At 41.7% G+C, this 13929-nt stretch overlaps 1 protein-coding gene across 2 annotated transcripts in view; it reads left to right on the top strand.

Annotated features, from left to right (window-relative positions):
• The first annotated feature begins 12967 nt into the window (after positions 1-12967).
• Positions 12968-13929, top strand: part of akap13 (A-kinase anchoring protein 13) — a 145107-nt gene continuing 144145 nt past the window's right edge. The window contains exon 1 of one of the 2 annotated variants that reach the window (XM_080493347.1): positions 12968-13197. The gene's annotated coding sequence lies outside the window, so the exon portion shown is untranslated. The remainder of the gene's footprint in view (positions 13198-13929) is intronic. The other variant, XM_080493346.1, reaches the window with a different exon arrangement.

The following is a 13929-nucleotide window of genomic DNA, read 5'->3' as shown; positions in this document are numbered from 1 at the left end:
TGTGAGGATAGGTCCGTGTTGATTCCAGTCTTGATGTGTGGAGTTTGCATGTTCTCTCTGTGCATTTCTTACAGATACGGCTATTTTCTAAATGCCGTCCCAAAACAAACATGTTTGGTTTCTGTAAATTGCCTCTCTGTGTTTTGATGCACTGGTGGCCTGTTCAGAATGTACTCCACCTTTCACCCATTGTTAACTGCCAGCCCCGCTCCCACCGTGAGTGGTATAAATAGAAGCTGGATTGATTAATGGACAATATTTAGTGCTATGATACTGACTGTAGAAGTGCTCTGATTTTTCCATACTTTCTCAGCACTGCTCCACAGTGAAGTGCTCCGAATGCATACATTTATAAGTGCAATGGCTCCTTATTTGCATCCTCCCCTGCAGATTTGTGACCTCTCACCTAAAGTTGGATCTATCGGCTGCTTAGGAAACATGTCGGCCCAAGTCTCTGCAAAGAGTGTGCGTGTTTAATGCTTGAATGAGAACACACTATGAAAAGGAAAATACAGTTAATGAATGCAGCTCAACACTTCTGATGAAGTAACACAGGGTTGTATAGAAGTAAAATAGAAACTATTTGAGTCTTGTAGCATCTATAACTGTTCTCAAACATGCCTAATAATTAGAAGCCAGTATGAACACTCCTGGGGAGACTGCTGATGTCCAGACTACTACTGTAACTTCGGTCACTTCTTTTTAAGTTCGGCCATTTAAATCAACCATGTGCAGCAAAATGTGTTTATTAACAGGACAATCGACTCAGTCTTCACCACAAACACTTCATTCATGGCAGCAGCAGTCAGTGTGCCGACTCCCCACCCCCCCTCGCCTGAGGACATGGTACCGTCTGCTATGGGACATCATTATAGAGAGTAGATGTCTTGCATAGAGGCAAAGCTCTCTAATCCGAAGGCCAGATAATTCGAGTGCAAAGAGGATTAGCTCCACCCCAGCAGAGCCATTGGCTAAATTTAGCCCTCATACTCCCTGTCTTCACCAGTCTCCCTTTACCCTTCTTTTAGCCCCGCCTGCAACTGTCTCTACCCGTCCATGAAGGGACTCTGCGGGCCAATCGCACGCCGCGGTTCATCATTACGCCATCGTTGCATTTTTGTGCCCGTGCAGTCAAATAATCTGGTTTTGCAGCCCAATGTTCAGACCCGGCCTCCTGTGGATGTTGATGGTATCAGGGTCAAAGTTGCACGGTTGGAGCAATTTTGACCCTGATTTTGCAACTAAAAGTGTGTTAGCCGTCCGTCCTCCATTTGCAGAGTTGTGTTCTCTGACAAACACAGTGGGATTACCATTGGTGGTGAATGCTGCAGGCCCACCTCAAGAGGAAGGAGAGGATTCCAGAAAACCACTGATAAACCTGCATCTGCTTCAGTCCTCCTCTAACTCAGACTCAGAATGTCTGCAACAGTTATTTTATTATTTTCCTGCAGGATCTTAGAAATGTTTGTTTCCCCTGACCCCTGACATCTTTCCAATTATAGCTGCTGAGCTTAAAGGGGCTTTTTTTTTTTTTGTACAGTCAATCAAATGCAAATAAGTGCAAAATAAAAACAGTTTTATGTTAACTTGGGTGGAGTAATTCTCTGCTCTCTCCCCTTCTTGCCAAACATGAACAGTTGACGTCTGCAGCTGTTTGTTTTCAGTCGAATCTATCTGAAATATTATTTATAAGCCCCTCGGGGTTTCTACATCACCTACTCAAGTGTCAGCTCTTTTCAGTTCTGCTGTTTCCTTTTGTTAAGTGCCTCAGCTTCCTTATGTGGGCGCAAAATAACTTTAAGATAACAAGGCAGAGAAGAATATAGCCAACAAAACCCTGCTGGTACAATTACTGCTATATAGTTTTGTGCTGGTTTTTTTCCTCCCTCCACTGACTGCGCCTTAATGGAGTCATTGTTACATCTTTAAGTGAGGATGTTTCACATCATCTAAAGGCTAGAGCCTCCTGTAACTTTTGTTGTGCTTCATTTGCCCTCTCACTCTTATCAAGTCAGTGTTTGGTTGTTAAAAATGGACCTATTACACTTTTATTTCCCCTCTTTCAAAGAGACACAATTCATTGAAATTCAAGCCAAATACACTAAAACAGAAAAGGAAGCTACATACATAGTGAGGGGCTTGCATTGCGCAAGCAAATCAGCATCAGGAATAGAGGGTTTCAGGGAGACAGTGAGGCTGATGTCAAATTACAGGCTTCAAATGTCAAGATGCCTTGTTTCTGACCGAATGAACTAAGAAGTGGCAGAAAGGGTCAGTGCAACATGTGAAAAGTTTTCACTGTTGGCATTAGTTATAAAGAGCAACCAGAGTGCAGTTCCGACAAAAATAACAATAAAGATAATGCACATAGGGAGAGCATGCAAATTTAATGCAAAACACATTTGGATTCTCAGCATTAGTTAGTTCTCCCTGTTTTTAATTAGAGATTTGATTTACTTGATATGCACAACATCTGAACTTCTCTGGAGTGGCTGTTGTAGATTAAAAAAAGAAAAACATGTTTTGTTTTGTTTTTTGCTCCTGTGCTGATTAAATGCTGTTTTATGAAGTGCAGCTCTTTTTTATTTTTTATTTTGCTAGACTGATGCCTTTTCATAAAAGTATTCAGATGAAAAATAAGTCTCTGTTTATTTCCCCAACCGTGCTTCCTCTGAGTTATTAGCATGGAGCCTTCACGCCTCCTGCTCGCTCCTAATTAAAGAGGAGAGATCTGAGGGAGTTAATCTGCTGGGCTTTAGTGAATGGAGGTGGGATGTGGAGGTGAGTGGGAGGCGGCGTGGGTCCGACCTCCCCAAATCCCTCTCCTCTGGTTGGACGCGTCAGCTTGGCTTAAGTCACCTGGTCGGGCCTCTTGGCGTGCTTCCAGGATTGCATGCAGGGGCGCAAATCAGCACAGATAGTTTGTATTTAAAACCAAAAAAAAACATGGAGGTCGGTAAACTTTGATCTAAAGACAGGCGAGAAGAGGCAAACAACCAAGTGGGCAGATTAATTTAATCACAGCTTTAGCACAGTGGGAGTTACTCAAACACACTTCTTAGGTCTGAGAGGTCTTTGAGGCTGTTGTATTAACTTGCAGGATGATTTGCAACACACACACACACACACACACACACACACACACACACACACACACACACACACACACACACACACACACACACACACACACACACACACACACACACGCACACACACACACAAACACTTACAGAGTGAGTGTGTGTGACAGTGATTTGTACCATGGTGTGTTCAGACTCCACAAAGACAGTAAATCCCAGCTGATGGGATCAACTGGACTTACTGACCTGCCACACTGCAGACTGACATCTTGTGGGCACGTCTGGGATTGAAATTATTCAGAAATTTTTATTACATATAAAAAAAAAAACCCACACCATTGATTTGTGTCAGGGGGAACTTGTATGGCAACCTTTTACTGACCCCAGCAGTAAAAGCCAAACACAAGCTCACGTTGTTGTTTTGGTATTTTCGTGGCATTTCTAGACACCTGAGAATGAAAAAAACAGTGTGCTGTCACCTCGTCGAGTATCCTAAATGACAACTGCATGACTGCTTTGTTGTTATCCGCGCAATTAGACCAGACAGCATCATGATAATTCTGAGCCACATTTTGATGCTCCGAGACGTTTTAACACGCCGAGGTGAAGAAAGAGAGCACCCGACAGAAAGAACATCACACATCCAGAGTCAATTTAAAGTTTGACATTTCGCAGGGAACTGGTATGAAATATCCTCGGAGTTGGTACCTGTACACCTTGCAAGTATCAAACTCGGCTAAAACAAATGGTGGGTGGCAGTTGAGTGAACTGCAATGTCAAGAAAGCCGGCAGCTTCAGCCCAGAGGAAGCTTTTAGAGACTTTTTGATCTCAGGGGTGTCAGAAGTTTTTATGCTGAACATATGTCAGCAATTCCACAGTAACAATGATTTAGAAAAAGACAAAAAAAAACCTTCAAAGCACAATAGTGCTCTGCACCAGAGGTGGTCACTCCTGATGCTGGAGGGTCACAATCCTGGATGGTCTCTGCTTTAACACGTTCAATAGTATTGAGTGGCTTATCATCAGGCTTTTTAAGCAGATCATTAAAATGGCGCATTCATGAAATTCAAGCGTGTGAAAAGTTAGCAGTGTTGCCTAACAATAATTTTCCCAGTTTTAGTCCAGGCTTTGGGATGTTTCTATTGGTTTCTAAGTTTTTTTTTTCATAAACTAGGTAAAAAAAACATTTTCAGAAACTTCTGTATTATAAAACATACTGCCCGCAATCCCACATCACAGAACGTTGAACTTGCGGTGGTAATAACAAAAAAACTCCCCAGCTTTAAATAGGCTTCTTGATAAAATCATCATTGGATAGCCACTGTTACACTACAGCCATTGGTTTTAAATATTTCATGTTGTTCATCATGTTGAGCAACTTCAAAAAAAAAAATTATTCAATCCACTCACTTTAGTTTTGAAATGTGTACTTTTTATGAACAGTGAACTAGAAAAACTCTTCAGGCGACGATATATACCGTTACGATGAAATCAAATTCAAAGAGAGAAGAATAACACCAGAGCTCCCGGGTAAATCTCACATATACACATCCATCCATCTTATTTATCGTTTTTATCCAGCTTCGGGGTTGGAGGGGGGATTGGGTAATTTACAGTCCATCACAGGATAAAACACAGAGAAACAAACAAGCACACACATTCACACCTACAGCCAATTTACAGGGGATGTGAGAGAAACAGAATTACTAATCCAGGCACATCGCGTTAATGTAACAGTTCAAACCACTACACCACGGCCCCACTGAGCCAATGTAGATGGATATTTATATTTTAATTGCAAACTGATTCACAGTATATTTTGGATAATGACTAAGGAAACCTATTAAAACCCTCCAGATCCTTCACCAGGGTGTCATCCATTACAAGTGGGTGGTTGTGGCTCAGTTGGTACAAAGTGTTGGCTTCGATCCCCGATCTCTCTCTGTCCAAGTGCCAGAGTCCTTGTGCAAGACACTGAACCCCAAGTTGTTCCTAATGGTGTGTGAATGAGGACCTTACACAGCGGTTGTTATTGTGAATGTGTGAATGGATGAATGTGACAGATCATGACGACTTTTTTTAAAACAGATTATATATTTGAAATAATTAATAAATTGTTTTTATTTAAAACCCCAAAAATTACCAAGATGACTGTTTGCGGAAGCAATTATGGATGCTACACAGATCAACGTATCGACTGCTACCTCCGTACAGAAAGACGAGTGGATGTTGAGTCGGAGCCAGGAGTGGTGGGATTGTGACACCAGGAGATTCACTGACAGAGTTTCAGCCACAACTTCAGGATGTCAAGGAAGATGTCTGAATGCATCTGTCAACATCTCTCCTCGTGACTATCAAGACAAGACACTGTTCTCCGCCTTGCGTCAATGACATGTGACTCGACTGTTCAGATGGCGGTCGCATTGAAAGGCCTCAGATAAGTGTCCGATTTGGTACCAGATATGATCTAGGCCTGGGTCTGGTATGCAAAAATTGGAACTGCAACGCTCCCATCTTGCTCCCAATTTTGTACACTTTTCATGTAATGTTTGCAATCTCAATCTGCAGGTGCATCGCTCTGCATGAGGTATTTTTCAATCAGATGACCTGTCCCAACTGAAATTAGCATGAGGCTGAGGACTGTTGGGACAGGTTGCCGGTACTACTGCACAAACAACCATCCAGGCCAAGTCCTGACACTGAAACGTCTCAGTTAGTAAGCACTTTCAAAGTCAGAAGTTTCTTAAGCAGTGGTGTTAACCACTGCATCATCACTATCACACCACAAGTAAACCCATGGAACATTTAGAAACCCCCTGGAGAGCTGCTAAACTGAGTTTGGCTGAAAAAAACATCTCCTTTCCTATAATTAAGGAGTTTATTATGCACAATAAAGAGTGGCAACATCTTGGATACAAGCTTGGTAATGAACTTTTATGTGTTCAATTTTGGATCTCGATTTTGCGCGATGACTCTACTCTTCCTTACACAGATACAGATCTGTCCCTAGTGGACAGATTGGGAACCGTGGTCACTTATTTTTACACTTTCTCCTGTTATCCCACGGTCTGCATTGAGCTGTCTTGTGGGCAGAAACTGGCCCGCGGGCTGCATGTCTGACACACCTGCTCCATATGATTTGGTTATTGAACTACTTTGAAGTATTTTTCCCTTTCGCTGCTTAGACTGCAGACATTCAGCTTAAGTTGAAGAAAAACAACAAAATCCCTACCGCTCGGGAAGAGCGAGAAGACGTGTAGACGGCGCAGCTGAGCTGAAGAGGTCTGCCTCTGAACTATGAGACCGTATTCAGAAGGCACTTCAGCCAAATGATATGCCTCTCACTCCCCTCTCTCCCACCTCCTCCCTCCTCTTGCAACTAGCGGGTTTTTGTCTTTCTGTCCAAGTGTTTACTCTGGCCGTGGGTATTTTTTTCCCTCCTCTTTTCAGCGCTATCTCTTCCATCCTCTCCTATCCAAGTCCTCCAACCCCACAAAACCTCCTTTTATCACCTCACAAAGGCAGCTATGTACTTCTTTGTGTCATGCTTGTTACCCCGTCCAGCTTATGTTCTTGCAGTCTGCGGGCCACCCTGCTTCATCATTCCCCCCGCGTCCCTCCATTCCTCCTCCAGACTGCAATAATGTGTCTAAGTGCAGCTCAGCGTGGCGCTGAATGGGGACCCTTTTCAATACCACCTGCCATTTATCTAAAACCTCAGCTGGTTACAGGTGGAGGAGAGAGGCGAAAGATGCCCGCTGGGCCTCCAAAACAACTTTTCTGCAGTTCAATTTCACATACAGTGATGGAAAGAGTACACCTGGTGTGATTGTGACACGGTGTACATGTGTTTGATGAGGTGCCATGATAGCAGCTTGTTTGACGGGGGGCTTTAAAGACAGTAATACAGATCGTTGTATAGTATGTCTTTGTGTCTGTAATGCCAAGAGAGCCCGTGAAAATCCCTGCAACACTTTTATCTCAGGTTTAGCGTGAAATATTGTCAACATTTTCTTACTTCAAGTTTTTTTTATGTGTGCAAAAGTAAGTACACCCAAGTCTCGCAATGATATCTTCATGACAGGGTACCTTTTAATAAAGAGAATTGGCGACCAAATACCACATAAAATGGATTTTGAGTTTGAGAGGATTTTTTTTAATTTCATGTCATATTTTGAATGAAGAAAAATAAGCCACACGAAAGACTAAGTACACCCAACCACTGTCCCATGAAATCCAAAACACCGAACTCCTTAAAATCTATTAGACTTCCACCTTTGATGTTAATGCTCCACTTTCTACAGTATGACGTCATCACGATGAGTGCTAAAGACCTCTGCGTTTTATACCTCTGTGTTATTTGTACCGCAGTCAAAGGTACGATTCTTGAAAATTGCAGGCATCATCTTGACATTGTCTCATGCTGGAAACAGACATGTATTTTAAAAGGACAGAAGAGGAGTGTGATTTACCGTGACTAAATCACTGCTGTGATCCGCAACAGATTCTGAGAATGAAGTGTCTCAAAGAGGCATATTGTGAGCTGGAAATCAATACTTAGAGGTATTACTGTGACTCTGATAGGTCAGTCTGTTCTTTCAAGTGACCAGGCTACTATCTTGACTCCTGGCTGGCCCCTAAAGTTATCAAAACACAACAGCGAGGTAGATTTTTTTTTTCCCCCTCTGCACAGACGTCACAATTCTACTCTTCCCACCCTGGGGTTTCACTGTGACATTAATGACTGTGATTTCATCCAGAAGTGTGGGCTCACTTGCTGGCAAGGCACAGGGATTTTTTTCTTCTGTCTAAAAAAAAAAGAAGCTCCATTCAATTCATGTCAGTCAAAAAATCCCCAAAGAAAGGCTGCACTGAGGGTTGATTTTAAAATACATGCCATACCAATTAACCACTTTCAATATGTGACGGGATTTACAGGCTCTAATTAATCTTGTTGATGCCTGAAGGAAAATAATGGGCGGCATAAACAACATACATTTCTATCACCGGCTTGAGAATTAAGGATCAATTTCCCTCACATATCATAATGCATGGATTAAATACTGAAAGGTACAGTCATTTCAAAATTCTATAACAGTGTAGACATGAAACACCCAAGGTGTTGACTTTGCAGGCTGCCACTAAGTTGAGGGTTTCTTTTCTGAAGTGTTTAATGCCCTTTTGTCATTTCTGAGCCTCTTATTTTTCCTGTATATTTTATTCCCTGACCTCCACAGAGAACAAAATGTGTCCCTCCTCGGGGAGATTACTGCACAAGGCTGTCAGGGCCAGCAGAGGGCAGTTTGGACCACGAGAGAGTTTCTTTAGTTCCATGGTCTCTTCTGTTTTCAAGGTGTGTGCAGTCACGACGAGAAAGCGAGCAACTCTGATTATAGCGTGCATTACAAAGGGCTGGACACAAGTATTTGTGATTCATGCTTTAAAGATAGGTGGTTACAGTTTCCATCGATGATCACTGAAAGACACGGACTGGCTCATCATGCAGTCCCAGCATGACAAAAATAAAACACATAAGAGAGCCAGTGAGCACTGATCGGCCTGCAACTTGTTTAGTGTTGCACATGACAGTCATCCAAACACAGAGGGCTGAGTTGCTACAACGCATGATTTATCGTTGATCTTTGAACAGTTATCAGTCCCACAGGAGGGGAAATATGCACAGCTGCTGGTAACTGCTGGGTAGCCACGACCAATGGCATGCCACAGTGAGTCTGAGCTGCCCGTGAAGGGCGGGGTGGTTCACAGAGGGTACAAATGAAAGTGAACAACATGGGCAGCAGCTTTCACCTTCCAGACAGGACCACGGGTGAATGGATCTGCTTCGAAATGGATAATGTCAAGAATGTTATTTTCTTAGATGCTATTTGCTGGACTTGATTGATGTTCTCAACAAAGAAATAAGAAAAAGTGAAAAAATGTTCAATTTGATGTGATCTGAACACTACAAAACACTACAAAACAGTGAAATCAGATCAAATCTCAATCAAATGCCTTCATTGTCATTGAGATGCAACACAAATCTACATGTAAAAATGTGACTTTGCAGAATAAAGTAAACCAGTGAAATGAGCTTTATTTTCATGAGGAGTTTCTTACCGGAAAGCATGACCAAAGGGTTAACAGTTTATTTCCATTTCATTTCCTCTTCATCAGTTACAGTACTTTCACATATCTGTTTTATGCAGAAGTTTGTGACAAAGGTTTTCCCCTCTTCAGCGCATGACACTGCCTTCAAAATAAAACAAAAGTTTTGTGAGTGTTGTACTTCACACCGCCACTAGGAATTGTCTCCATACTTCAGTCACATGACAACACTAATGCACATTTAGTCTACAATAACTGTAGATATTGTGACGTTTCAAAATGCAACTTCATAGAAATGATGCTCACAAATAACAACGTTCTACCTTCATGTTTACATCTCACTTTAGTCGGTTTTACTGCTGCATATTCACTAATGAATGAATCCATCCATCTTCTATTCCACTTTATCCTGTGCACGGTCAGAGGGTGCTGGAGCCAATCCCAAATCCTGGACAGGTTGTCAGTCCAGCACCAAACAAAGACACACTCACATTCGCATTGCAGATCCTCTCAAGCTCATTTCTTAGATCATGTCATGCCTGCATAATACTTGCATGGAGGCTGAGTTGTAACAACATTTACAAAATGAGGCATTTGTGGCCACACAAAGGTGTGCTGGTTACCACTCTACCTGCATTGCAAGAATGTTAGCAGTTTAAGGGCTGCCTGGGCAGAGTTTGCATGTTCTTCCTGTGTGTGCGCAGGTTTTCTCTGGGTAATCTGGTTTCCTCCCACAGTCCAAATACATACATATGGTGTTCATTGATGATTCTAAATATATTAAGCAATAAAAAATTATAACTTTTCTCATTCTTGCAAGAGGCAGATCTGAGTCTGCACCTGAAACTCGCTCACGGTGATGCAATAAAGCTTATTTTATCATTTTGATTTCTCCGTTACACTTTTACAACCGCTGTTTTAATACGACAAAGTTTTTGCAGCATGTTTATTCATTGGAGTTACACAAAAACTGTGATAATCTCAGGATAAACACATTGCGATCAGATGGAAGTGGTGTAACCTGTTTTAGGATCCGATCAGAGTCCTGATCAGACTTTATACAAGGCAAATGCTTCTTTGGTATTTCAGTTTCTCAACAAACACAATTAGTTCAATTAGTCTCAGTGACAAATCAATAGTTGGCTTGAGGGTAAATGTGTTGGATCACGCGAGCAAATCATACTAAGTTCAGTAAAATCATTATTGGATTGATCCACTGACTGACATGACATGATGTTTTCAAGTGAGAAAGGAAAACTTTTGTTGCATTTTGGGTGTTTGTTGACATGACAACTGTGCTTGGAAGAACTAGAAAACACAACTGCTCCCAATGTTTAACTTTTAAAAAATGCTCCACCACTGTGTAAACCAAAGAAAACACAATTTTTCTGATATGCTGCTACTGTGCATGCACACCACAGCCATAGTAAATGGTTCTCCTGGACATGCGCAGTAACACCAATGGCGGACTGTGGAGTGGCATGACTCCCGGTCCATATTTGGTGGTTTTATAGTTGTTAATAATGATATAATAACAATTCAACGTCTGTCTGTACGAATGTCAGTGTACTAAGTACGCATATGTGAGTGGTTTCGTTACAAAAACAACCAACAGCACCCACTAGTGGCTTCTACAACCACTGGCAAAAATGATGGAATCACCCGTCTTGGAGGATGTTCATTCAGTTGTTTAATTTTGTAGAAAAAAAGCAGATCACAGACATGCCACAAAACTAAAGTCATTTAAAATGGCAACGTCCTGGCTTTAAGAAACACTAAAAAAATTGTGGTAGTCAATACTAATTGCTTTTTTAGATCTTTTTTTTTTTTTTTTAGAACACCTGCATCAGATTAAATCTGCTCATTAGTCTACACTTAAATAGGAGTGCTCACACTTTGGAGAACTGTTGCACCAAGTAGTTTGACATGAATCATGGCTCCAACACAAGAGATGTCAGGTGAAACAAAGGAGAGGATTATCAAACTTCTTAAAGAAGGTCAGTCATCACGGAATGTTGCAAAAGATGTTGGTCGTTCACCGTCAGCTTTGTCTAAAATCTGGACCAAGTACAAACAACATGGGAAGGTTGTAAAAGGCAAGCACAGTGGTAGACCAAGGAAGACATTAAAGCGTCAAGACAGAAAACTTAAAACAATATGTCTTGAAAACAGAAAATGCACAGCAAAAATAAATGAGGAACAAATGGGCGGAAACTGGAGTCAACGTCTGTAAGACCGAACTGTAAGAAACCGGCTTAAAGAAATTGGATTTACATCCAGAAAAGCTAAACGAAAGCCATCATTCACACCTAAACAGAAAAAAAAAAACAAGGTTAAAATGGGCTACGGAAAAGCAATGGTGGACTGTGGATGAAAGTCATATTCAGTGGTGAATCGCGAATCTGCATTGGGCAAGGTGAAGATACTGGAACTTTTGTTTGGTGCCGTTCCAATGAGATTTATAAAGAAAACATGCAAATTTCCACAGTCATTGATGATATGGGGCTGCATGTCAGGTAAAGGCACCGGGGAGGTGGCAGTCATTACATCTTTAATAAATGAACATTGACAGTTTGGACACTTTTCTTATTTCATCAATTGAAAGGATGTTTGGGGATGATGACACTATTTTGCAAGATGATAACGCATCTTGCCAGAGAGCAAAAACTGTGAAAACTTTCCTTGAAGAAAGACACATACAGTAAGGTCAATGTCATGGCCTGCAAATAGTCCGGATCTCAATCCAATTGAAAATCTGTGGTGGAAATTGAAGAAATGGTTGATGGCGTGGCTCCAACCTGCAAAGCTGATCTGGCAACAGTAATCAGAGAAAGTTGGAGCCAGATTGATGAAGGGTACTGTTTGTCACTTGTTAAGTCCATGCTTCAGAGACTGCAAGCTGTTATAAAAGCCAGAGGTGGTGCAACAAAGTACTAGTGGTTTGTTGTAGTGGGTTTTTTTATAACCATATTTATACCTTATTCCATATTTTTTTCCTCAGAATTGAGTGATTCCATAATTTTTTCCCTCTGCTTGGTCTAAAAAAGCAATCGTTATTGACTACCACAATTTTTTTTCTTGATTTCTTTTAGTGTTTCTTAAAGCCAGAAAATTGCCATTTTAAATGACTTTAGTTTTGTGGCATGCCCATAATCTGCTTTCCCCCCCCTACAAAATTAAACAACTGAATGAACAACCACCTAGACTGGTGATTCCATGATTTTTGCCAGTGGTTTCTACATGATAACTACATCATTTTCAGCATTTCTGACATTTTTGTGTAAACTCATATCATTTTCAAAATGTTGCCATGTAAACGTGAACCTTTTCGTTTTCACTCGGAATGTTGTTGGGTATACGAGGCCTGAATCAGATGATATTCCTGCTATATATTAACTGGCACACCAATCCAATTGCAATATTCAGTGTTCATATAAACCGACGATCTGATCTCTCAATAGGCGACAAAATCGTTTCAGTGTTTTTTTTTTTAAAGTTCTTTAATTGTGAAAGCCTCACAGAGGATGATGACGGTGAAACTCTGCTAGCTTCTTCCTCAAACCAAGGAGTGGCCACGATACTTTGTCCAAGTCCAGACAGCCACACTTCCCCAACACTTCTCGCCATGTTTCCCGTGTCTGCGCGTGTTTCGAGTGGAGAGAAGTTGACGTGTGGGAGTGGAAGTTAGTTCCCGGAGCTCGGGGTTAAACTCGGACTTCGTCCCCCACGCGAGCAGCTCCCGTCCCGGCGCAGGTTGACTCCTCCCCCCCCCCCCATTGAGTTGTCCGGGGAAACACTAACAACTGTAACTCAAGTCAGTGGTTCTGTTCCCGGACGGAAAGCTGTGACCTCCAGCTCGTTGTTCCACTGCCGCCCCGCGGACCTGCTTCATCTCCTCCACCGGGACGCACCGGCCCCCGGCTCCCCCGCTCTCCGGCGACCCCCACACGGAGGATTATTATGCGCTTTAACGCTGCCGCTTGTTCACGCTGAGCTTTACTGCTGGAGGTAAGAGGAGCCACCAACAGCTCGTTATTACCCGAGACATGAATAAGGTCTGCGGCTTTATGCGTGTTTTTATTTTAGGGTTTCTTTCTTTACTTAAGTTGGTTAATGGCTGCCGGGGGTTTAACTTGTTGCTCGGTAGCCATGACATCCTCCTTCAGGGGCTGCGGGGCCAAATGTGGGCGACTCTCTCAGGTTTCTGAGCCGAGCCGAACCGAACCCAGGCGGGTAGAGCGGAACCGTGTCGATCTGAGCCGAGCCGAGCCGAGATAAACGGTTAAAAAGAGGAGAGCGCATGAAGGAGGACAGGGGGACCCAGCATGGCTGGGCCTAAAAAGATAATGTTCATCAAGAGCATGGAACATCACTAAACAAGCAAGGTTTACATATTAAAAAAAAAGTCACAATTAAATTAAAAAAAGAAAACTCTTACTGTGAATTCAGCCCTAATTCGCCTGTTAATTAATTAAGAAATATTATCAACAGTATTGAATATAACCAAAAATACCTATAAAAAAAAAACTAAAATTAAAAAAAAATTAACACCAATAAAATGTAAACCAATATACATGAAATATTAACAATAAAAAAACATAATGAATCAAACAGTTCAACGTTATTAAACTTTGCATTGGTAATCATGCAAAGAAACAAAAACAAATAAAGAAAGTGCTTACTATTAGGATTAAAAAGAAACCCTAAATATATATTAAAAGTAAATATTATTAACAATCA

Source organism: Lipophrys pholis (genome assembly GCF_963383615.2).
Source record: "Lipophrys pholis genome assembly, chromosome: 2".
Lineage (NCBI taxonomy): Eukaryota > Metazoa > Chordata > Actinopteri > Blenniiformes > Blenniidae > Lipophrys > Lipophrys pholis.
This window is presented reverse-complemented; position numbering and strand designations above follow the sequence as displayed.